This window comes from Dermacentor albipictus, unplaced genomic scaffold, assembly GCF_038994185.2.
Source record: "Dermacentor albipictus isolate Rhodes 1998 colony unplaced genomic scaffold, USDA_Dalb.pri_finalv2 scaffold_15, whole genome shotgun sequence".
In the NCBI taxonomy this organism is placed as follows: Eukaryota; Metazoa; Arthropoda; class Arachnida; order Ixodida; family Ixodidae; genus Dermacentor; species Dermacentor albipictus.
Window position 1 is genome coordinate 12,042,528 of NW_027225569.1, and position 23,241 is coordinate 12,065,768.

At 53.7% G+C, this 23,241-nt stretch overlaps 1 protein-coding gene across 1 annotated transcript in view; it reads right to left on the reverse strand.

Annotated features, from left to right (window-relative positions):
• LOC139051840 (uncharacterized) overlaps positions 1-23,241 on the reverse strand; it is a 76,938-nt gene that overhangs the window by 20,674 nt on the left and 33,023 nt on the right. The gene's annotated exons all lie outside the window — the stretch shown is intronic.

Sequence of the window (23,241 nt, forward strand, 5' to 3'; positions counted from 1 at the left end):
TCTATAGACAGGTCGCGTTAGAAGTTTTAAAGACATTCTATAAAAATTACTTTATAGAATTCAGTACATAGGACGTCAATACACTCTCTATAGAACATCTATTGTGTGTGAAATGACTTGTTTCTATAGAAAGGTTTCTATAGACTTCTTATAGAGATTCTATGCAGACGACTCTATAGATCGCGAGTTCCTATAGAGTCCCTTTTGACTCCATAGGAACTCATTAGGAGTTCTAAAGGAACTCTAAATCCATTTTCATAAGGGCATAGCGGGTGAGACGGCGAGGACGGTTGTCGCGAAGAGCGCCGGTGCGAACCGCAACGTTATTATGTTCTGAGAACGTGATGTCCTCGCGAACGGACCAATCGAACCCAGCCGCGACGAGGGCCGGCGCCGCCAGCGTGACATCGAGCCAGCTGGCCGCGTAGCGCGTCTCGTACGTTGGTGGCGACTGGGGATCGTTAAGGACGACGAGGCGGTTTGCCCCGGCAAACTCTATAAGGCGGGCGCCGCGTGCATCCCCCGCACAGGGACCCCACGCCGGGTGCTTCGCGTTGAAGTCTCCCGCGACGACGATGTTAGGCGTGCGGGCCTTCGCGATAGACTCTTCGATGCCGCGAAAGGTTTCGTCCATCGGTCGGTGGGGCGGCGCGTACGCAGAGACAAACACGAACTGAAAATTGCGTGCCTCACAGTACACGGCGACGACCAGTTTGGAGAGTAACAGGGGGGAGACGTCGTATGGTGGCCCACGCGTAACCACCACTGCTGCCGGATCCCGGTCGATGGCGTACACGTTGAACTCCGGCGGCATACGTGGTAGCTTGCCTCCGGGCCTGTACGGGTCGGATACGGCCGCCAGCGAGACGCCCGTCTCCGACATGCGGTCGCCCAAGTGTTGCGAGGCCAGTCTGGCATGATCGAGATTTAATTGGATGAACGCGATGCTGACCGCCGCGTCCGCGCGCGCCGCGTCCCGACGGGCGTTCGCCCCGCCGGGTCGCTCGCCCGCTGCCGCCGCGCCACCCCGCTCCCCCATTCGCGCTCCGCCCCCCCTTCCCGCAGCGCTCGTCGCGCTACTGCCCGCCATAGTTTGTGCGCGCTCGCAGCCGCGCCACCCTCTCCATCAGGATGGGGCACTGCGGGAATCCTGCAGGGTGGGCAGACGATAAACCGGCCCGGTCGCACTCTGCGCAGCGCACCGCCTCGTCTCCCATGCGCACCTTGCATGTGCCGCCCAGGTGATTTACCGCGCAACGCATGCATACTGCTTTCGCAGCGTCGGCGCGAACCGGACACGTGGTGCGGCCGTGACCATACGTGGCACAAAAGGTGCACGTGGGGACGTGCAGTTCCTCGTGGGCACGCACCATAGTCCAGCCCACGGAAAGGCGTTGACGACTTATGAGAGCGCGGAAAGCCGGCGGGTCAACCTCCGCAATGTAGGCGTTGGTGCCCGACCTTTCCTTGAAAGTCACGCGCACCCTACATTTGTCGGGGTCGAGGTTAAGGCCCGGGTTGCGGTCGTTGAGCCTCGTAATAAAATCCTGAGGCGCGACGTCAGGGTCTACTCCCGAAAAACGCACGTGCGGATTACGTTTTTCCGCAACCCTGACGATTAGCGCGGTTCTATTGACGGCATTGTCCTGTATGGCCTTGTGTAGATTGTCGATAGACTGTTTAATGTTTGAAAAAACCGTAACGCCGTACCGGGTGTGTCGTAGTGACACGTCCTTGATTCCCTTGGCCGCAGGATCGATGTTTGCCTTGAGTAGACGGACGACATCCCTCGCTGGCGCGGTCGTCTGGGCCGTCGGTGTAAGGAAACAGACGTGGTCCTGCAGGGGTTGCGCGGGCCCCGGGCGGCGCCTCCGGGCGCACCCGGCGCCGCTTTGGCATCGAGGAGGCCACCCGACCGCAGGGCGGCGGCGTAACTCGCCGCGCCGGGCGCCATCGGCGCAGCGCCCGAAGCGCACGCGCCCGCGGCGCCAACAGACGACAAGCGCCCGGCTCCCGACGCCGCGGCGCCAACCCGCAGCACCCCCGGCGCCAGGAAGGCCGGTACTCGCAGGTTCAGTCACGGCCCCGACAAGGCCCTTCAGCCTGCACTCCGCGACGCCCGCCAGCCGCTGCACCGCGGCCACCTCCCGGCGCACCTCAGCGAGCTGGCCCTGCAGGGCCGCAACCGCGCCGCGCTCCGCGGCCGCCTCCGTCATTAGGCTGGAGCATAGGGCGACCAGCTCGAATATCTTGTTCATTACGAAGACTCGAGCGTCCACAGACACCTTATTCGCAGGCGCCGAGCAGAAGGCGAGCACCTGAGCCTGGATCTCCTGGCAGCGCCGCTCGGCACCGCCCGCAAGGCCCGCCGGTAGCGCCGCGGCCACGGCCGTGCCCTCCGAAACGGAGGATTGGGCGTCGTCCTCGCCGCCATCGCCGGCTGGGGGCCGGTTCTCCTCCTCGGTGACGGGGAGCTGATCCACGAGGGCACAGAATCGCGCGACAAGCGCGTCGCCGTCCTCGGAAAACTCGGAGCACCGCGAGCGGGGCGACTCCCCGGCGGCCGAGGGCCGCGGGGGCGAGCGGGACGGCGACGCGTTCTTGCCCTTGCGCATGTGGGGCATGGCCGGGGCTCAGAGGGTATGAGCCCAGGCCATTTTGAACCTGACAGCCGGTAGCAAGGAGATGACGAATAATCGCGAAATAAGCCCCTTTTTGCCCCGCTTTTGCGTCGAATGCGTTCCCTACGTGTTTAAAAACAAGTCCAGCTAAAATTTGGAAAAACCAAATGCGAAATACCTTGGTTTTGGAGAAAATCTCAGGAGCCCGATTTTGCCGGCCAGCCAGACACTTGCACGCGCGCGTACGGCAGTGCGTGTCTCGTGAGCGCTCGAATGACGGCCGTTGGCAGCGGTCTTGGCGGCATCCTCCGGAATGGAATGGCGGGGCCGAACCCGGCGGTAGTGCAGAACCGGGCCGAGCACTACACAGGTGTTGTGGCGGCGAGTGCAGGGCGGTGCAGCCGCGGAGTACACGGCGTGTCGGGCGAGGGTCGACCCTCACACATGCGTGGCATGACGTCCGGTTGGTGAAAGCATTCGTAGCTGCGTCCTCCGGAAAGATGGTGGGGCCGGTGAGGGCGCGCCCGCCTCGGTCGGGGAGAGGTCGAAGGGCGACGCTCGGCGCTTAAGAAGGCGTGGCTGCTGTGGACGGCGGCTTCCCAGCGGGTGTGCCGTGATGAAACCGTCGACTGCGGGGCGCGCCCGTCCTGGAAGATTGCGGCATCGGGCCAGGGTTCAATGACGAAAGCGGCACAGCTTTCTCGGACACTGGACCAAAGGTCGCACAGCCGGTCGGTTGCGTGAGGCCGTGTCGCCAGGGGCGCGAAGCCCCGCCGTCTCCGGTCGACAGGACAACAGCCTCCGCAATCCGACGTGTGTTTGTGTACTTGTACATATATATATATATATATATATATATATATATATATATATATATATATATATATATATATATAAGATGTGTTCAAATTAAGGACAGTGCCGTCAGGGGGATCGAACCCCCAACCGTAGGGTGGGCGCGGCGGGTATTCGCCGGTGTCAGGGCCGCCAGCACCCTTCCGCAAGGGTCGCATGATGTTGCTGCTGGATGGCAGTCGCAGCGGGAGTCCCGTCGCGGATCCCGATGGCCCCGCGGACCATTCGCGCCTAGCGGGCTCCGTGCGTGCCCACGCACGGGCCCGCCCGGCCACGGCCGGCGCGCAAACTCGGGTCATAAGCGAACGTGTCGATGCGAAAACGTCACCGAACGTAATCGGGCAGGTTGTCACTGATGACCCGTACAATTTTAATGAATATAGCCCTATTGCGATTGGGGCGCAAAACCGCGGGCAGGTCTCGTCTGGTCAATGCGCCCTGCGGCTCGAGAGAGGCGGCTAACGGTCTCGTAAGGCTGCAGTCGCCCAAGAAGTGTTCGAACGATGTGTACGCTGTGCCACAAGGGCACAGAGTTCCGAGCGAGGCCGAAGCGGTGGAAGTAGAAAGGGAAGTGGCCGTGCCCCGTGAGCATGGTGACCAAAGCCCGCGGAGGGGGAAAAAAGTACGGCGCCTCCTCGAGGCGCGGCACCGACCGAAACAGGGCCGTGTCCGCGTGGTCCTCGCGCCACGAGCGCGCCCACCACTCTCGCTGGACCGCCCGGAACGCAGCGCGAACCGACCGTAAAGGTAGGGGCGCTTTGCGGTCGAGCCCGTATACCTAGCGGCCCGCGACGCGAGGAAGTCGGCGAGCTCGTTGCCGAAAACGCCGCAATGCCCAGGTACGTGATATAGACGCACCTCGGACAAGTGGGCAACCCCCCCGAGCGCCGTCTGAATGCGAACAATCCGGGAGTCGGCAGAGCCAGGCGTCGCGAGCACTTGCAGCAGCGAGAGGTAGTCGGTATACAGAGACACCACGCCCGCCTGCCCGCGGCCGCCTAAGTAAGACACGGCCTCCGCGAAGGCGATGACCTCCGCTCAGTACGCGCTCGTAGCGGCGCGCACACGAAAACGGCCCACCGCTCCGATCCTCTCCCTCGGGCCGAGGACGACGAAAGCGGCGCCCGATGAATGCGGCGTACTCTAAGCCAAAAAGGACTAAAACGGGTATGACTGTTAGTCTCTTGGGGGACTAAATGACCTGCCACAGATTTTGAACCAATTTTGGACTAACTGCGGGAGCAAATGCGGCGGCCTAACTGGGGGAGCAACTACTGCAGACTAAAAGTGAGGGCAACATTTAGTCCCTCCCAGTTAGTCGCTAGAGGATCAACGGTTAGTCTGTTAAAGTTAGTCTACAGGGAGCAATTGCAGGAGCAACTTTTAGTCCTTCCCAGTTAGTCCCTAGAGGAACAACGGTTAGTCTGTTCAGGTTAGTCCACAGGGGATAACTGCAGAAGCAACTTTTAGTCCATCCCAGTTAGTCCCTAGAGGATAAACGGTTAGTCCCCTTAGGTTAGTCCACAGAGAGTAACTGCAGGAACAACTTTTAGTCCCTCCCAATTAGTCCCTAGAGGTTCAACGATTAGTCAGTTTAGGTTAGTCCACAGGGACTAACTTTACGAGCAACATTTTAGCACGGGAGGACCATCAGTTGGGCTGGTTAAGTAAGCCCAGAGACTATCTGTTCACCCTTCTCTGGAGAAATGTTCTTCCTTTCAAGTACTTCCACTAAACCAACAGTTGTTCCCTCAAGATTAAATGTTGCCCACCATAACGGTAATGGTTATACCACCTTAATGTTCTTCTAGAGGCTAACGGTTCTAACGGGAATGATTAACATTCAATCCGAAACAATGAGTTTCGGATTGAATGTAGTGTTTGGAATAAATCATACTTTTAAGTCAAGCACCGAAATCACTTTTCCAGTGATTCCAGGTTGCTATAGCTTTTCAAGCAAAAGCAATGATATAACTCAAGTAACCCGTGTTTATTTTTAATTACATATTGCCACCATCATCTTGAGCCACAATTAACAAAAAAAAGGAATACTAGCATACAAATGCCAAGTCCTTGGTATACAGTAATGACATATAAATACAGAGGATAAAAACAATGACTGAAAATATGCAGCAGTTCAAACAAAATAAAACAACTCCAAAGTATACAGCAGATGAAACGTGTCATAGCCAGAGTAAAAATATGAAAATAAAATTAAGTCAGGAGCAGTCAGAGTCAAATATAAGTTAGAAGCACTCTACAATAACCCCCGACTGCACAGAGCTAACTTGGCTCGAACTTGACTTCTGGCACTCTCAAGACAGCTTCGCCGCGCGTCGTAAATCGTGCTTGATCTTGCGGATGACTTGCGAACGACATAGCTGCGTCGAAGTCCGCTCAAGTTTGAAGTCTGCTCCCGGGCTAGCTTGAAACTGACTTCGTGTGTTATTCCAACATGGCAGCCTCCCGAACGGACGTCGCGCGGAGGTTAGCTGCTTTCGAGTTTGCTTGCCACGCCATGGATACAGCATTTTCAGAGGCGCAGCCCTTGCCGAAAATTCCGCGACCTACCCTACGTGACCGAGGGAATCCGATGGAGCTGTACGACGACGAACAATTCCTCGGTCGCTACAGATTCACAAAGAACGCCGTGCGACTTCTCGCTATGTTGCCTATCCGGGTAAGCGGGGACAGCAGAGGACCGACTGTGTGCTTCCCATGCTGCAGTTGCTGATGGCTGTGATGTTTTACGGCACTGGCACGTTTCAAACAGTCACCGGAGGTGCGGTCCGCATTCCTCAGTCAACAGTGTGCCGCGCAGTTGGAAAGGTGACTCTGCTCATCGCGAAGCACCCGCGCCCGATGCTGGTGCGCATCCCGCAGTCGCGGAAAGATTGATTGTGAGCGTATTTTCTCATCTCCTGTGACTACACATAACAAAAAGTAGCCCAAATAAGTCAGTCATGCAGAACATGTGCGCTTACCAGTTTTGTGGCGCTTTCCCTTTTCTTCCGCAGCTTCCTCTTTCCGCTTTTGCTTCAGGTTGGTCCAGCATTTTTTCAGTTGCAGGTGATCGCGCCGCGTAATCCCGTGGTTGGCATCCTAATGTTTTGCTATTTCTTTCCATGTCTGATTCTTCTTGGTCAACGACGCGACATCAGTTTTCTTGCATTCCACAAAATGCTTGTAGTCGCTCAGTAGTGTCGTCGGCAGGCTCTTTTCGTCTTCTTTAAAACGGGCTGCCGTCTTGCGTTGCGGTGCATTCTCTTGGGAGGAGACCGTACGTGAGTGCGACATTTCAGCGTCAAAGCCTGTTGACAGAACAGCAATCTCGTACCAAATGCGGCGCGCGGCCGTCGCGCGAGCCCCACAACTTGTTTCCCTAACAGACGACACTTTCCTAGCAGACGACACGCACTGCCAATTTGCGATGTCTACGACTGTGCCGCACTCTCCCTCTCGTTGTTCTCGACAAACCCTCCATGCGAAGCAGACAAATCGTTTGCACGTGTCATTTTATTTATGTATTTTGTTTTTATCGGGTGTTGTCACCCATATGGGTCCGAGCAGGGGCTCAACGGCGCTCGGTACTCTTCATCCGCAGCACATGTTGCAGTTTTTTTCGTGTTTGTGACTCCGGCCTAGTGCGTTCGAATAGGTTGGCTTTTTCTTCAAAGGGTCACGTAGCCCGAGCAGAACACGGGCCGTCGCCTTCCTCCTCGAATGTCTATAGGCGGAAAGGGACCCGCGAGCTCCCTCAGAAACCGACCGTATGCCTCGTCTCGGCCTCTTGTATCCGGTTGCCGGCCCAGACGGCGCATGAACGCCTTGCGGCAATCGAGAACAAAAGCCGTTTAAAGACCACCATACGAACCAACCATTTCGTTTGCTTCTCTACGGCAACAAACATGCAAGAAGACCTCTGAGTTAAAGATAAACTAAAACCAAAATAAATGTGACGATGAAATTGATTTGCACTCAAATACACTGTCGCCTAAAAGTGTAGCGGGGACTTGAAAAGATGCTGAAACCTGCAACTCAAAAAGCGTGCCAAAACACCGAAACTTGAAGACCACTTAAATCCGTCGGGAACGCGCGCTTTCCGCAAGCAACACTGCCCATCGCAGCGGCGGACGTAGCCAGATAGAATAAGTTTACGCAAACTATAGTTCAGCACATCATACCTTGCTGGTGAAGCAGCGCACTGACACGGACACAGTGAAGACAAACAGAAAAAGACGACACTCGCTGCGTTGTTCGAACATAAAAGGGGCCGTTTTAATGGAAATAAAGTTCAGTAAAGTGGAAAGTTGGGCTAGTTGGTGAGTGATCATCATACCTTGCTGGTGAAGCAGCGCACTGACACGGACACAGTGAAGACAAACAGAAAAAGACGACACTCGCTGCTTCTGTTTGTCTTCACTGTGTGTAAGTTTTGACTGTGTGGGCCATCCACAAAAACTTTAGAGTTGGCCCTCTGCCTATTCTGTAGCTATTTTCCATTGACTCGGCCACCATGTACCACCAAAGCACCGCGGCGCACATGAAAGAGACGCTGTCGACAAAACCACAGACAAGCTCCCAGACGCCTCCAAAGCACAATGTTCTTTTTTCTTCTTTTCTTTTTCGTCACTTTCAATGCCGCATGCGGTCACAAAATCTATTATGTGGTCACCTCCAGAAAGAACAAAAGAAAAATTTGTGGTCTCCTGGCTACGCTCACGGCGCGCACGCTCCGATTCCGCGCGCGCCGGACGACCACCGCGGGTTCGAGCACTCCGAGGCGCCATGCGTGCAGGGCACCGCGTCCGCGCCTGATCCGGCCCGCTCCGTGTGCCGACGCGCAGCTGCGCGCGTACGCGCCCCGCCAGCCACAGCTTAGGGGAAAGGCGAGACCGCGCGCGCTGCAAGGGAGACCCTAGGCAAAGCTCTCGAGAAGCCAGAAAGTACATTTATTAAACTGGTAGTCAATACAAACATCAATTTTAACGTCCCGTCCGAATCTGAAGCTAGTTACACAAAACATGGCCGAATGGTCGCCGGTGGCCACTAACGGCGCACCGCGACAGAGAGAGAAAAAAGAAACGAGGAACAAAGAAAAAAGAACCCCAGCAGTAAGAAGTTGCCTATCCTTCGGTCAGCGCCTGCCATCGCGCACCCCACAGCAGAGAAAAGGGAAATAGAAAGAAACGAGAGACGAACAGACGGGGCCACGATCGGCAGACGCTGCCTCAGGACATCGAGACGACGGAAGAGTGCGGGCGCGCCCGCCGATGTCGGGAGCCCGACGAGCCGAAGTAACCATCGGCCGGCGGCGGACAAAGGGGGCGCCGCCGGCAGAGAAGGAACACGTACGCACCTTCAGACGACCCGATGTGATCTCCCCGGGACCCGACTTGCGCGCGCTTACCCGGAGTGCCCGCAAGCAGGGCCCGAATCCCGCCAAAATGTTAGCCAATGGCGAAAGCCTGTTGACCTTCGTGTGGGCGGGATGACAGCAGAGCAACAGTGTTTTATGACCCGCTGCCACCCCGTCCAGGCAGGGAGGAGAGGGAGTCAGAGGACTAAATTGTGCCGTTGATCCCCACCGTCGACCGTTACCTTGCAAGGACGAACATTTAGTCCCTCAAATTTGCGCACGACACTTCGCCTCTTCACACGGCACGCACGGTGGATTAACCGTTGATCGAAAGTTCCAACGGCTGCCGTTAGTCCCCTTTTCCCCGTTTTCGGCTTAGAGTGTATAGGAACCGTCGGTGTAAACATGAAGGCCCGCGGCACGCGATCTGCTGCGCGCCGCCGCCGCCGACAGTTGCGCAAACGAAAACGCGCGCATCTCGGCTGGGTGTACCGCCCAAGGGTCGGCGGGGTAGAGGACGTCATGCGGGGAGAACGCGAGGTCGCCGAACTCGACCGCCTCGCGTAGGGCGAAGAGCCCAAACTCCGTCGCGGTCCTGTCCAGCTCGAGCGACAGTGGCGGCACCCGAATTAAAACCTGAAGGGACGCCGTGCGCGTCGTCCGATACGCGCCCGGCAGCGACAGCAGGACCGTGCGCTGCATGGTTGTCACGCTGGCGCTGAGTCTGCAGTCGGGCTTGGCCGACCACCACACCGCCGCGGACGCGTACGTGAGGGCCGGCAGCATCACCTGATGGTGGAGGTGTGTTAACACCGCCGGCCGCAAGGGTACCTGTATCTGCACGAACGTCAGCGCATGGCAGGCCAGATGTTCGGCCTTCTCCTTAAGGCTGTCGGCGTGTTGAAAGAAGTAGAGGCGCCTGTCAAAGATCACGCCCAGGACCTTGAGGGCCTCCACGAATTTCAAGCCCCTGCCGGAAGTGCCCAGGCGGATGGTTGGGTGGACGCGCTCCATACGGCCGTGCCCGTGGGAAAACAGGACGCAGTAGGACTTGCCCATGTTTAAAATAAGCTTCGGGCCTTCAGCCTATGCCACCACCCGCCGAAGAGCCTCAGAGCCCGCCGCGCCGAGCTCGTCGCGCGACTTAGCCGAGATGACGATGCATCGGCGTACGCCTGCGCGGTCACCCCGGCGGGCATAGGAAGCTCAAGGAGCTCATGAACGATAATGTTCCACAACAGCGGAGACAGCGGCGAACCTTGAGGATTGCCCAGCGACGGGCTGGCCTCGACCGTGCCGGCGTGGGAGGCGAACACCACTCGCCGGTCCTCAAGAAACGAGCGAAGCAGATGGTACAGGTTGCTCGGTAGCCCCCGGTCCCTAAAGAATTTAAGGACCAGGGGGTGCCACACGCTGTCAAAAGCGCCGCGGAAGTCAAGCGACATGAGGATGGCCGGTGCCTTGGCCGCCTTGAGTTCCAGCAGACGAGTCTTCAAAGCGTATAGGGCCATCACGGTGCTCCTGCCGTGAGTAAAACCGTATATTGGCGCTCGTGCAAGTGTCCGCCGCTCTTCAAGAAATAGTAAAGCCGGCCGTTCAAGAGGCGTTCGAGCACCTTGCCCAGCGCCGATGCAACGCAGATTGGCCTGTACGAGGTGGGCAACTCGGGCGCACGCTGCGGTTTCGGGATAAAAGTTATCCGCCCCGTACGCCAGCAACAGGGGAAGTAACCCAGCGCGAGCGCCGCATTGAAGACCTTCAGAAGGAATGCGCCATGCGAACGTGCGAGCCCCTTGAAAACATAGGGCGTGATCCTGTCCGGCCCGGGTGCTAATGCGTCCATCGTTTTCCGAAGGACGCTCCGCATTTCCGCGGCCGTAAAAGGCGCGTCGCTGGCACGCGTACGATAGGGCGACGCCGCCAGCACCCTGATCTCTGCGTGGCGGGGCCCGTCGGAGGAGGGGTCGTCGATCGCTATCTGCGTCTTCAGCAGGAGGGCCGCCGACTCCAGATGTGTGGTCGTGCGGGTACCGTCGGGCAGTTCGAGAGGCGGCAAACACAGCCGTGGTCGCACCCTGCCGAACGCCTCTCGGTACGCGGTGGGAAAGATGGACCGCCTCGTGCAACTGGCGTACCACGTGCGGACGTGCGAGGCCTTGGCCACGCGAATGCGACAGCGAAAACCCGCGAGGGTCCTACTGCAGTTCGCGCGGAATTGCGCCCGCAGCTCCTCTGCCGTGCAGCGCTGGTACCGGTGCCGCAACGCATTCACGCCGCGTCTTTCCTGCGCCAGCGCCAGGGTCCACCAAGGCTTCCCCGGGCCCTTGACGGGGCGGAGGTTTGCCCGGTAGTGCCGGTCAAAGAGCCGCAGGAAACCAGCTAGAACCTCCTCAAGGGCGTCCGGCGATTGTAGGTTGGCGCCCAGAACTCGCGCGAACCACTACTCGCGTGCGAGGGCGTCCAACAGGTCCTCCCGCGCGTAGCGGGTCAGGCGGCGGGAACGTCGCTCGCGAAACGCGCCGATGTGGACCGCGATGTTCTTGTGTTCGGAGAACGTGAGGTCTTCACGAAAATTCCAATCGAACCCGGCCGCGACCAGGGCCGGCGCCACCAGTGTGACGTCGATCCAGCTGGCCGCGTACCGCGTCTCATACGTTGGTGGCGATTGGGGGTCATTTAGAACGACGAGGCGGTTCGCAGCGGCGAACTCTATAAGGCGGGCGCCGCGCTCATCCCCCGCACAGGGACCCCATGCCGGGTGCTCCGCGTAAAGTCACCCGCAACGACGATGTTAGGCGTGCGGGACTTCGCGATGTCCTCCTTAACGCCGCGAAAGGTGTCGTCCATCGACCGGTGGGGCGGCGCGTACGCGGAAACGAACGTGAACTGAAAGTCGCGTGCCTCACAAAACACGGCGACCACCAGTTTAGATATCAACAGCGGAGAGACGTCGTACGGCGGCCCTCGCGTAACGACCACTACCGCCGGGTCCCGGTCGATGGCATGCAGGTTAAACTCCGGTGGCATACGTGGCAGCTTGCCTCCGGGCCTGTATGGATCGGATACGGCCGCCAGTGGGACGCCCGTCTCCGACATGCGGTCGCCCAAGTGTTGCGAGGCCAGCCTGGCATGGTCGAGGTTTACTTGTAGGAACCCGATGCGCACTCCTGTCTCCGCGCGCGCCGCGTCCCGACGGACGGTCCCCCCATCGGGTCGCCCGCTCGCCGCCGCCGCGCCACCCCGCGCACACATTCGCGCGCCGCCCCCCATCCCTCGCTGCCGCAGCGCTACTGCACGCCATAGTTCGTGCGCACTCGCAGCCGCGCCACCCGTTCCATCAGGATGGGGCATTGCGGGAATCCCGCAGGGTGGGCAGATGGCATGCCAGCGCGATCGAATTCTGCGCAGCGTACCGCCTCCTCTCCCATGCGCACCTGGCATACGCTGCCCAGGTGATTCCCCGCGCATCGCATACACACCGCTTTCGCAGCGTCGGCGCGAACCGGGCACGTGGTGCGGCCGTGTCCATACGTAGCGCAGAAGGTACACGTGGGGACGTGGAGGTCCTCGTGGGCCCGCACCATGGTCCATACCACGGAAAGGCGCTGATGGTTTATGATGTCGCGGAAAGCCGGCGGGTCGACCTCCGCAATGTAAGCGTTGGTCCCGGACCTCTCCTTAAAAGTCACCCGCACCCTACATTTGTCGGGGTCGAGATTGAGGCCCGGGTTGCGGTCATTTAGCCGCGCGATGAAATCCTGCGGCGCGACGTCAGGGTCGACTCCCGAGAAACGAACATGCGGATTATATTTTTCCGCGACACTGACAATTAAGGCGGCCCTAGTGATAGCTGTACGACGTGGGGAGCTGACAGACGCTAGCCGCGTCTACACAAGTGACTCGGAGCCCCTTGACCGAACGAATGAATGCACCTTTATTCCACAACCACATATATAGAACGCATGGCGCGTAGCGCCCTTTACATGTCTACCCCGAGATATCCTCACAAACACCAAACATTTCACAAGTCAAGTCTTCTCGGCGTCTTCACACGACGACCAAACCTGGTGACTCTCACTCCACAATCTTTGGAAACTTGCGGTATTGCTGTTGCCGTGGCGTCTGTTGCCGTGGTCTGCTCTTCGTGCTCCTCACGGTTTTCGCTCCGAGTTGGCTCGTTGAGCTGGCTCATCGTTGTGTCTGAATAGGGCACTAGATGTATCCTATTACGCACAAGCACCGCGTTGGGTGTTTCGACGACGTACGAGCGGGGCTTGGAGGCTGGGCTGAGAACAGACGCCGTATCCTTGATATCTCGAACCCACACTGTATCACCCAGTTGCAGCGGAGGAAGTACGGTCGCAGCATGACGGCGATCGAAGTCTTTCTTCTGCCGCCCTCTCACCTCTTGGTCTTGGCACTTCACATCGTCTGGCGCAGGCCACTTCGGTTCCAGGCGGTCTACTGTCTTGGGAAGCCTGGTTCGCAATCTGCGACCCAACAGTAGCTGCGCTGGGCTGAACCCTGTGACGCCCGCAGTGTCTCTGTACGACAGAAGAGCCAAAAAGGGATTGTCGGCTTTCGCAAACAACTCTTTGATCGTACGCACCATCCTTTCCACTTCCCCATTTGACTGCGGGTAGTTTGGACTTGAGGTGATGTGTTCGAAGCCGTAGTACGTCGCAAAAGCTGCAAAGGCTCGTGAAGCGAATTGCGGTCCATTATCACTTCATACTACGGCGGGAATGCCAAAACGAGCAAAAATGCTTTTGACTGCATTGATGACCGCCTCAGAGTTCATGCTTCGCATGTAGATGACTTCAGGGTATCGGGAACGATAATCAACTACTAGTAGATAGTTGTGTCCCTTGTAACTAAACAAGTCCTTTCCTACTTCTTGCCACGGTTGCTCTGGAGTCTTCGTTACGACCAAAGGCTCTCTTCTTTGCGCTCTTGTGACTGCACACTGTCTGCAGCGAGTGACTCTATCACGTATTTGCTGCGAAAGTCCATACCATCACACAGAATCCTTCGCCCTTAGTGGGCATCGGTCAATTCCCTGGTGGCCTTCATAGATAAGTTCGAGTGTATCCTTTTGCAGCAAACCTGGGATGACAAACCGATTACCTTTTAGCAGGATGCCGTTGCACAAGGAGAGATCACCTCGATGGCTCCAGTACTTCTTGAGGTGCTCCGGAAGCCTGTCCCGACGAGGCCAGCCTTGAGTGCAGTATTTGATGAGCTGGTTGCATTCCCACACTCTAAGCCAAAAAGGACTAAAACGGGTATGGCTGTAAGTCTCTTGGGGGACTAAATGACCTGCCACAGATTTTGAACCAATTTTGGACTAACTGCGGGAGCAAATGCGGTGGCCTAACTGGGGGAGCAACTACTGCAGACTAAAAGTGAGGGCAACTTTTTGTCCCTCCCAGTTAGTCCCTAGAGGTTCAACGGTTAGTCTGTTAAAGTTAGTCTACAGGAGTAACTGCAGGAGCAACTTTTAGTCCTTCCCAGTTAGTCCCTAGAGGACCAACGGTTAGTCTGTTCAGGTTAGTCCACAGGGAGTAACTGCAGGAGCAACTTTTAGTCCATCCCAGTTAGTCCCTAGAGGATAAACGGTTAGTCCCTTTAGGTTAGTCCACAGAGAGTAACTGCAGGAACAACTTTTAGTCCCTCCCAATTAGTCCCTAGAGGTTCAACGATTAGTCTGTTTCGGTTAGTCCACAGGGACTAACTTTACGAGCAACTTTTAAGCCAGGGAGGACCAATGGTTGGGCTGGTTAAGTTAGCCCAGAGACTATTTGTTCGCCCTTCTCTGGAGAAATGTTCTTCATGTTAAGTACTTCCACTAAACCAACAGTTGTTCCCCCAAGATTAAATGCTGCCCACCATAAAGGTAATGGTTATACCACCTTAGTGTTCTTCTAGAGGCTAACGGTTCCAACAGGAACGATTAACATTCAATCCGAAACAATGTGTTTCGGATTGAATATAGTGTTTGGAATAAATCATACTTTTCAGTCATGGACCGAAATCACTTTTCCAATGATTCCAGGTTGCCATAGCTTTTCAAGCAAAAACAATGATCGAACTCAAGTAACCCATGTTTATTTTTAATTACATATTGCCACCATCATCTTGAGCCGCAATTAACAAAACAAAAAAAGGAATACTAGCATACAAATGCCAAATGACGTATGTATACAGAAGATAAAAAAAATTTGACTGAAGATATGCAGCAGTTCAAACAAAATAAAACAACTCCAAAGTATACAGCAGATGAAACGTGTCATAGCCAGAGTAAAATCATGAAAATAAAATTAAGTCAGGAGCAGTCACAGTCAAATATAAGTTAGAAGCACTCTACAATAACCCCCGAATGAAGAGATCTAACTTGGCTCGAACTTGACTTCTGGCAGTCTCAAGACAGCTTCGCCGTGCGTCGTAAATCGTGCGTGATCTTGCGGACGACTTGCGAATGACTTGGCTGCGTCGAAGTCCGCTCAAGTCTGCTCCCGGCAAGCTTGAAGCTGACTTCGTGTGCTATTCCAACGTGGCAGCTTCCCGAATGGACGTCGCGCGGAGGTTAGCTGCTTTCGAGTTTGCTTGCTACGCCACGGATACGGCATTTTAAGAGGCGCAGGCCTTGCCGAAAATTCCGCGACCCACCCTACATGACCGAGGGAATCCGATGGAGCTGTACGACAACGAACAATTCCTCGGTCGCTACAGATTCACGAAGAACGCCGTGCGACTTCTCGCTATGTTGCCTATCCGGGTAAGCGGGGACAACAGAGGACCGACTGTGTGCCTCCCATGCTGCAGTTGCTGATGGCTGTGATTTTTTACGGCGCTGGCACGTTTCAAACAGTCACCGGAGGTCCGGTCCGCATTCCTCAGTCAACAGTGTGCCGCGCAGTTGGAAAGGTGACTCTGCTCATCGCGAAGCACCCGCGCCCGATGCTGGTGCGCTTCCCGCAGTCGCGGAAAGATTGATTGCGAGCGTATTTTCTCATCTTCTGTGACTACACATAATAAAAAGTAGCCCAAATAAGTCAGCCATGCAGAACATGTTCGCTTACCAGTTTTGTGGCGCTTTCCCTTTTCTTCCGCAGCTTCCTCTTTCCGCTTTTGCTTCAGGTTGGTCCAGCATTCTTTCAGTTGCTGGTGATCGCGCCGCGTAATCCCGTGGTTGACATTCTAATGTTTTGCTGTTTCTTTCCATTTCTGATTCTTCTTGGTCAACGACGCGACATCAGTTTTCTTGCATTCCACAATATGCTTGTAGTCGTTCAGGATTCAGGAGTGTCGTCGGCAGGCTCTTTTTGTCTTCTTTAAAACGAGCTGCCGTCTCGCGTTGCGGTGCATTCTCTTGGGAGGAGACCGTACGTGAGTGCGACATTTCAGCGTCAAAGCGTGTTGACAGAACAGCAATTTCGTACCAAATGCGGCGCGCGGCCGTCGCGCGAGCCCCACAACTTGTTTTCCTAAAGCCTGGGATACATGGAGCGAAAAACCGGCGTCCAGGCGGCGAAAAACGCCCGGCGTCGAACGCTCGCCCCTCGGCGTCCAAAAAGCGCCTGCCGTGATTTATCGCTCACGGTCAACGCCGCCGACACCCGACGCCGACGACACCGGCTTTTCTGCGACACGAGCTCCTTAACGCTATCGCGTTAAAATTTGACGCACGCCGGCTATCCGGACCGATCGGAAAAACCGACGCCCGGCGATCGACGCCGGCGGAAGTGGCGGGGTGCCTCTCATGTTCGCCAGGCGTCGCGACGATCGATCTCCCACCGACTTCCGGTAGCCGCCGAACGTTTTTGTCTGTTTTTCCTTTTTAGCTGGTGCCTCCGTGGGACCGTCCGTCGCGCGGCCGCGCTGGAGCGACGGAATGTGGGCGTTTGCGCTTGTTTGGACGCGCACTTTTGGTCTCTCTGCGCGTGAGAAGGACACCATCGATCGTTACAGCCGAATATTGAATGATTCAGAGCATTAAATGAAGAGTACAAATTTGTGTATACATATTTTTCGTCTAGGAACTTAAGTGACGTGCTCACGAAAGAGATAATTATATATGCGGTACAGTTTTCTTCCCAACTCTTTCAAAAATTGCAATTACTGTGAAATATCCTGCTTAAAACCTTTATTCTGCGTAAGTGTTGATTATTACTCGAAATGCAGGAAAATAAGTGACAGCAAAGGTAAACCTTGCCCATATTTACAACGTCAAATTGCAGTAATCTCGGCGGACTCCAATAAGTACACCATGGAAGTCTAAAAAAAAGAATTGGTGCCGATGTACTCAATAACATTTCCTCGTTTTAAGAAGTTAACTTTCGTCGGGGGTGATGGGGTATTAAACTCTTTGAATTTACTGGTGACCCCAGCGTCACTATAACCGCCGCGTGGGTGCTATGAGCTATCACTGGCTAATCTGAACAATATTTCGTCTTTTCGCAACTCTTGGTGGTGCTTGATCACACAGATTGCGCTCTTTTCTTTTCCAAGTAGTAGGCTTCCACTCATACTCTGGAACATCGGGGAAGATTGTTGATGGCACCGCATCGTTTTTCGACTGAGGCACGTACATCGCCAGAAATGGCCGGTAGCAAGAACGAGAAAAGAAATTAAACGTACGAAAGCAAATTTAAAAAAAAAATGCGTACACTAAATAAAGTAACGTTTATAAATTGCTGACTTCCGCGTCACAGCCTGCACATGCTGTTGTCGGCGTACGTATATAAAAGGCGACGCTAGCAAAGATAGCATACAAAGGGACAACTGAAACTGCAGCATGCTACGCTAAAAGCCTAATGAAATCCAGAAGGGTACATGGCAAACTGTATGCCCTGAGGTGAGCGGCAGACGAAACTAATGAGAGACATATGGTGACGCACGGCACCGGGGAGCGTCCAAGGAGCGCACATGGGAAGATACCGAAGGATTCTGTTTCCACGTGAAATGCCGAAAGGCGTGAGAATAGTTTACAGAGAAAGTGGGTGTTCCAGACAAGCCAAGCGTCGGTACGAAGAGAAAGCGCCCACTCGGTATACGGTTGTCGCGGATACAAGAGGTGCGCGGAGGCTGCACAATATCCAAGTGATCTAGGGACAGCACTGTAACCATGGCAAAGTCATCGAAAGCAGCGAGACTAGAATACAATGATAAGCTCATTACAGCAGTGCAAATGCGTGGCATAATTTGGGATTGTGGTCGCCAGGACTACAAGGATCAGCGAAAGAAAGCTGTGGCATGGGCAGAGATCATCGCCGATATCGGAACCGATCCGGGAGGTAAGTTCATAAGGTTGGTACTGATGAAAACAAATTTATATGCGCAAGTGATCACCCGATGATACCACCCGTTGTGCTTTCGGTACACGACCGCGTTGATTTATATATTCGTCGCGCCAACTTATTGTCGCCCTAATTGTAGGATAGTTATATAATTCTTGCGCCCTTGATGCCCCATCAAACTCATTCCTCCTGCTTTCCTGTTGTTGTTTTATTTCTTTTTCATTCCCCTTTATCTCAGTATATAGTTTTCAAAACCAGTGCGTGATCGATGTGTGCGTGCACACACAGAATGTTTTGGGCGCCAGGACGCGTGTTTGGGTGCAGCAGCTTCAGGCGCTGCTTACACCGCGCGTTTAGATTAGTAACTATTCTAATTTTTTTTTTACCAAGTTACTTTAGGATCACGCTCGGATCACGCTCGGAACGAGAGCCGCCCATTTCACGCCAAATGTAGCACAAAACGCTAGTTCTTGGAGGAGGCTTTAAAACAGGAGCTGACACTGAAGTAAACATCAATAACCACAATTTATTTTTACGCAAAGTAAACGTCGCTGTTGGAGATCCACAAAAGCTTCTGCAACGCCTGCACTCCGCGGTGATCGCAGGTGCCCGCTCACTCAACGTAGCCAGACCCGCCAGACGGCGCAAAGCCAGCCCGCTAAAATGCTTGCAGCTAAATGAAATGTGTAGAAATCGTTCGTAAGCGCCTCTATGAAACTTTTTTTCGAAGTTTAGCCAGTAACAATAAATAATACAATAGAAATTCTGCTTATTCTTTTTTGTTATCCAGAAACACATTCGTAAAGTCTGTCAACAATGCGGCGGGCGCGCGGCGGCGTCCGCCCGTTTGTCGCTGCATGTAAGCGGAGCCAGCGAACCGCCGGCGTCGTCCCGCCGCGTCTATTTCCGCCGCGCGATGTTCGCCGTGAAAGAACGCTCCATGTATCCCGCGCTTAACAGACACACTTTCCTAGCAGACGACACGCACTGCCAATTTGCGATGTCTACGACTGTGCCAAACTCTCCCCCTCGTTGTTCTCGACAAACCCTCTATGCGAAGCAGACAAATCGTTTGCACGTGTCATTTTATTTATTTATTATGTTTTTTATCGGGTGTTGTCACCCATATTGGTCCGGGCAGGGGACTCAACGGCGCTCGGTACTCTTCGTTCGCAGCACATGTTGCAGTCTTTTTCTTGTTTGTGACTCCGGCCTAGTGCGTTCGAATAGGTTGGCTTTTTCTTCAAAGGGTCACGTAGCCCGAGCAGAACACGGGCCGTCGCCTTCCTCCTCGAATGCCTGTAGGCGAAAAGGGACGCGCGAGCTCCCTCAGAAACCGACCGTATGCCTCGTCTGCCGGCCCAGACGGCGCATGAACGCCTTGCGGAAATCGAGAACAAAAGCCGTTTAAAGACCACCATACGAACCAACCATTTCGTTCGCTTCTCTACGGCAACAAACATGCAACAAGACCTCTGAGTTAAAGATAAACTAAAACCAAAATAAATGTGACGATAAAATTGATTTGCACTCAAATACACTGTCGCCTAAAAGTGTAGCGGCGACTTGAAAAGATGGTGAAACCTGCAACTCAAAAAGCGCGCCAAAATACCGAAACTTGAAGACCACCTAAATCCGCCGGGAACGCGCGCGTTCCGGAAGCAGCACTGCCCATCGCAGCGGCGGACGTAGCCAGATGGAATAAGTTTACGCAAACTATACTTCAGCACTTATGCCCTGGTGGAAATTTGGAAAGATACATACTTTTTTGCTGTACAACGTGCCTTACGCTAATAAATTGATTGTTAACCTCGAACACAGACGAGCAACCTGATTTTGTATTGAAGCACAGTCTTGACTTGACGAAGCAAGTCAGCATGAACGTCTATGAAACGCGAAAGCCGACTTGGGCGTTTTGAAGTCCGCCTCTTGCTTCGGGCCGACTTCGTCAAGTCCAAGCCCGATCCCAGTTAGATCTCTGCATTCGGGGATTAGTGTCTCTTTAATATCCTGGTCAGACGCGCAAACTTAGGGCACATTGAGTGAATTTAATTTACTTCGTTGAGTGTCACTTCAGCAGCAGGGTGCTAGGTGGCAAACCAAAGTGCCATTCAGGTATACTGAAAATGATCCTACAGTGAAATCTTAATATAGTAAACTTCAGGGGACTACAATAAATTGTTCGTTAATATGAAAGGTCATTGTAGCAAAAGCCCCAGAATTAGCAATTCCGTGCATCAAGCCATAAGTGTGTAAGTTTTGACCGTGTGGGCCATCCACAAAAACTTTAGAGTTGGCCCTCTGCCTATTCTGTTGCTATTTACCATTGACTCGGCCACCATATACCACCAAAGCACCGCGGCGCACATGAAAGAGACGCTGTCGACAAAACCACAGACAAGCTCCCAGACGCCTTCAAAGCACAATGTTCTTTTTTCTTCTTTTCTTTTTTGTCACTTTCATTGCCGCATGCGGTCACAAAACCTATTATGTCGTCACCTCCAGAAAGAACAAAAGAAGAATTTGTGGTCTCCTCGCTACGCTCACGGCGCGCACGCTCCGATTCCGCGCACGCCGGACGACCACCGCGGGTTCGAGCACTCCGAGGCGCCATGCGTGCAGGGCACCGCGTCCGCGCCTGCTCCGGCCCGCTCCGTGGGCCGGAGCAGGCGCGGCCCACGGAGCTGTGCGCGTACGCGCCCCGCCGGCCCCAGCTTAAGGGGGAAGGCGAGACCGCGCGCGCAGCAAGGGAGACCCTACCCTTATGAAAATGAACCATGACTTTCTGTAGAGGACGTGATGTGTTCCTAAGGTGACATCAGACATGCATAAGAAATGCATCGTCTAATGTTTTTTGGCATCACAAGTACATCAGAGACTCAAATGACAATGCACCTTAAGATTTCTGATGAGAGGAGTATACAGCTTTTTTGTGTTATTGCTAATGTCAAAGTACATCACGTATGAATGTGTACGATGCCAAGTCGTTAAAAATTCTTTGTAATGCGATAGCATTAAATGGCTCATGAGCCGGAAAATCCGGCATTGTCGGCCTGAGCACTCGATGTACAAAGAGGTTACAAACTCTCAACCTTTCATGGGAGTTAAACCCACTACCTTTGGCGGTAATTAAGGCTACGAACCCACGACCTTTGGTGTTCATTAAGATACCGTTAAGACAGTTATTGAAGATATAGTTAATTAATGCACTCGAACGCACGTACCACCCTTAGTGGAAGTCGAAGCATGTTAATTAATATGTTAATTAATGTGCACCTGATTATTATGTCGTTAATTAAGACACTCGTACCCACGACCTTTGGTGTTAATGAAGGCGCTGTTAATTAAGGCGTAGTTAAGATACAGTTATTTGAGGCACTCGAACCCACGACCTTTGTTAATGATGACGATGCCAATTAAGGCGCAGTTAATTACGACCTAGGAATCAAGTCACTCGAACTCATTACCTTGTGCGGGAATCGAACCCACGAACATTGTTGTTAATGAAGGCGATATTAATTGAGGTAGTGTTAATTAATATATAGTCAATTAAGACACTCGAACCCACGATCTTCGGTGTTAATGAAGGCGGTGTTAATTGAGCACAGTTAAGATACAGTTATTTGAGGCACTCGAACCCACGACTTTTGTTAATGATGATGGTGCTAATTAATGCACTGTTAATTAAGATCTAACAGTCAAGTCACTCGCACCCAGTACCTTGGGTGGGAATCGAACCCACGACCTTTGTTGTTAATGAAGGCGATGTTAATTAAGGTACTGTTAATTAATATAGTCACTTAAAGCACTCGATCCCACGGCCTTAGTTGGTAAAGTTTATGTTAATTAAGGCATATTTAATTAATATATTGTTAATGAAAACACTCGTACCCATGATCTTGTGTAGGAGTTGTGCCCACGAACGTTGTCGTTAATGAAGGCGATGCTAATTAATGTACAGCTAATTAAGATATAGTTGATGAAAGCACTCGAACCCATGACTATTGGTGGGAGTCGAACTCATGACCATTGGTGTTAATGAAGACGATGTTAAGTAAGGTACCGTTAATTAGGATACAGTTAATTAAGACACTCGGACCCTTGGCCTTTGCTGGGAGTGGTTTTGATTCATCGTTGGGGGCAGTCTAAGAGACAAAAATGAAGAAAACGATATAACACAGCGTGAGCGCCGAGTACTCTGGAAACGCTTCCAATATATCAGGGCTAGGCACAAAACAACGACGTCATTTTCTTTCCTTTTTAAAGAGCACTGTAAGATTGTGTTACCCTGTTATCACATTTGGTAAACAGTGCCAAACTATAGCGTATGCCTTGTTCTGGGCAGTTTGATTACTCGGATGTGTTACTAGTCTTTAAGTGGCAAACCGACAATTCTGCAGATTGACATGATCATGACATGGAAAACTGCGCGTAAAAAATTATGGGGTTTTACGTGCCAAAACCACTTTCTGATTATGAGGCACGCCGTAGTGGAGGACTCCGGAAATTTCGACCACCTGGGGTTCTTAACGTGCACCTAAATCTAAGTACACGGGTGTTTTCGCATTTCGCCCCCATTGAAATGCGGCCGCCGAAGACGGGATTCGATCCCGCGACCTCGAGCTCAGCAGCCCAACACCACCATAGCCACTGAGCAACCACGACGGGGAAAAAAAGAAAAGAAAAAGAAACTGCGCGTAAGCGGCAGCGTCTATTTGCTGGAACGCACTGTAGTACTTGGTTGCACGCACACCGTACGCCAGCGCACACTTCTGGCATATACCACATAGGACAAATGCACGCTGCCGAGACATGTGGGTTTTTCGAGGAATCTTCGTGGGTAGCACGATCAACACAGAAGGCACGAGCGACAGGAGTGCAACCCGCGCACGTTAAACACGCCAACACGAAAGCAAGATACGGACGACAGGGGCGTAAGCTGCGCCACACGAGCAGATTTGACGCTTTCCGACTGACACTGTTGCAACTGGCACTAAAACATCGCACACTGCACACATGTGTCCCTCGGAGATCACGTCAACGATGTCTGAGGCCATATAGTAGATGTTAACGACAGCAGGAAGTTATTTAAATTGAAGTGACGGCG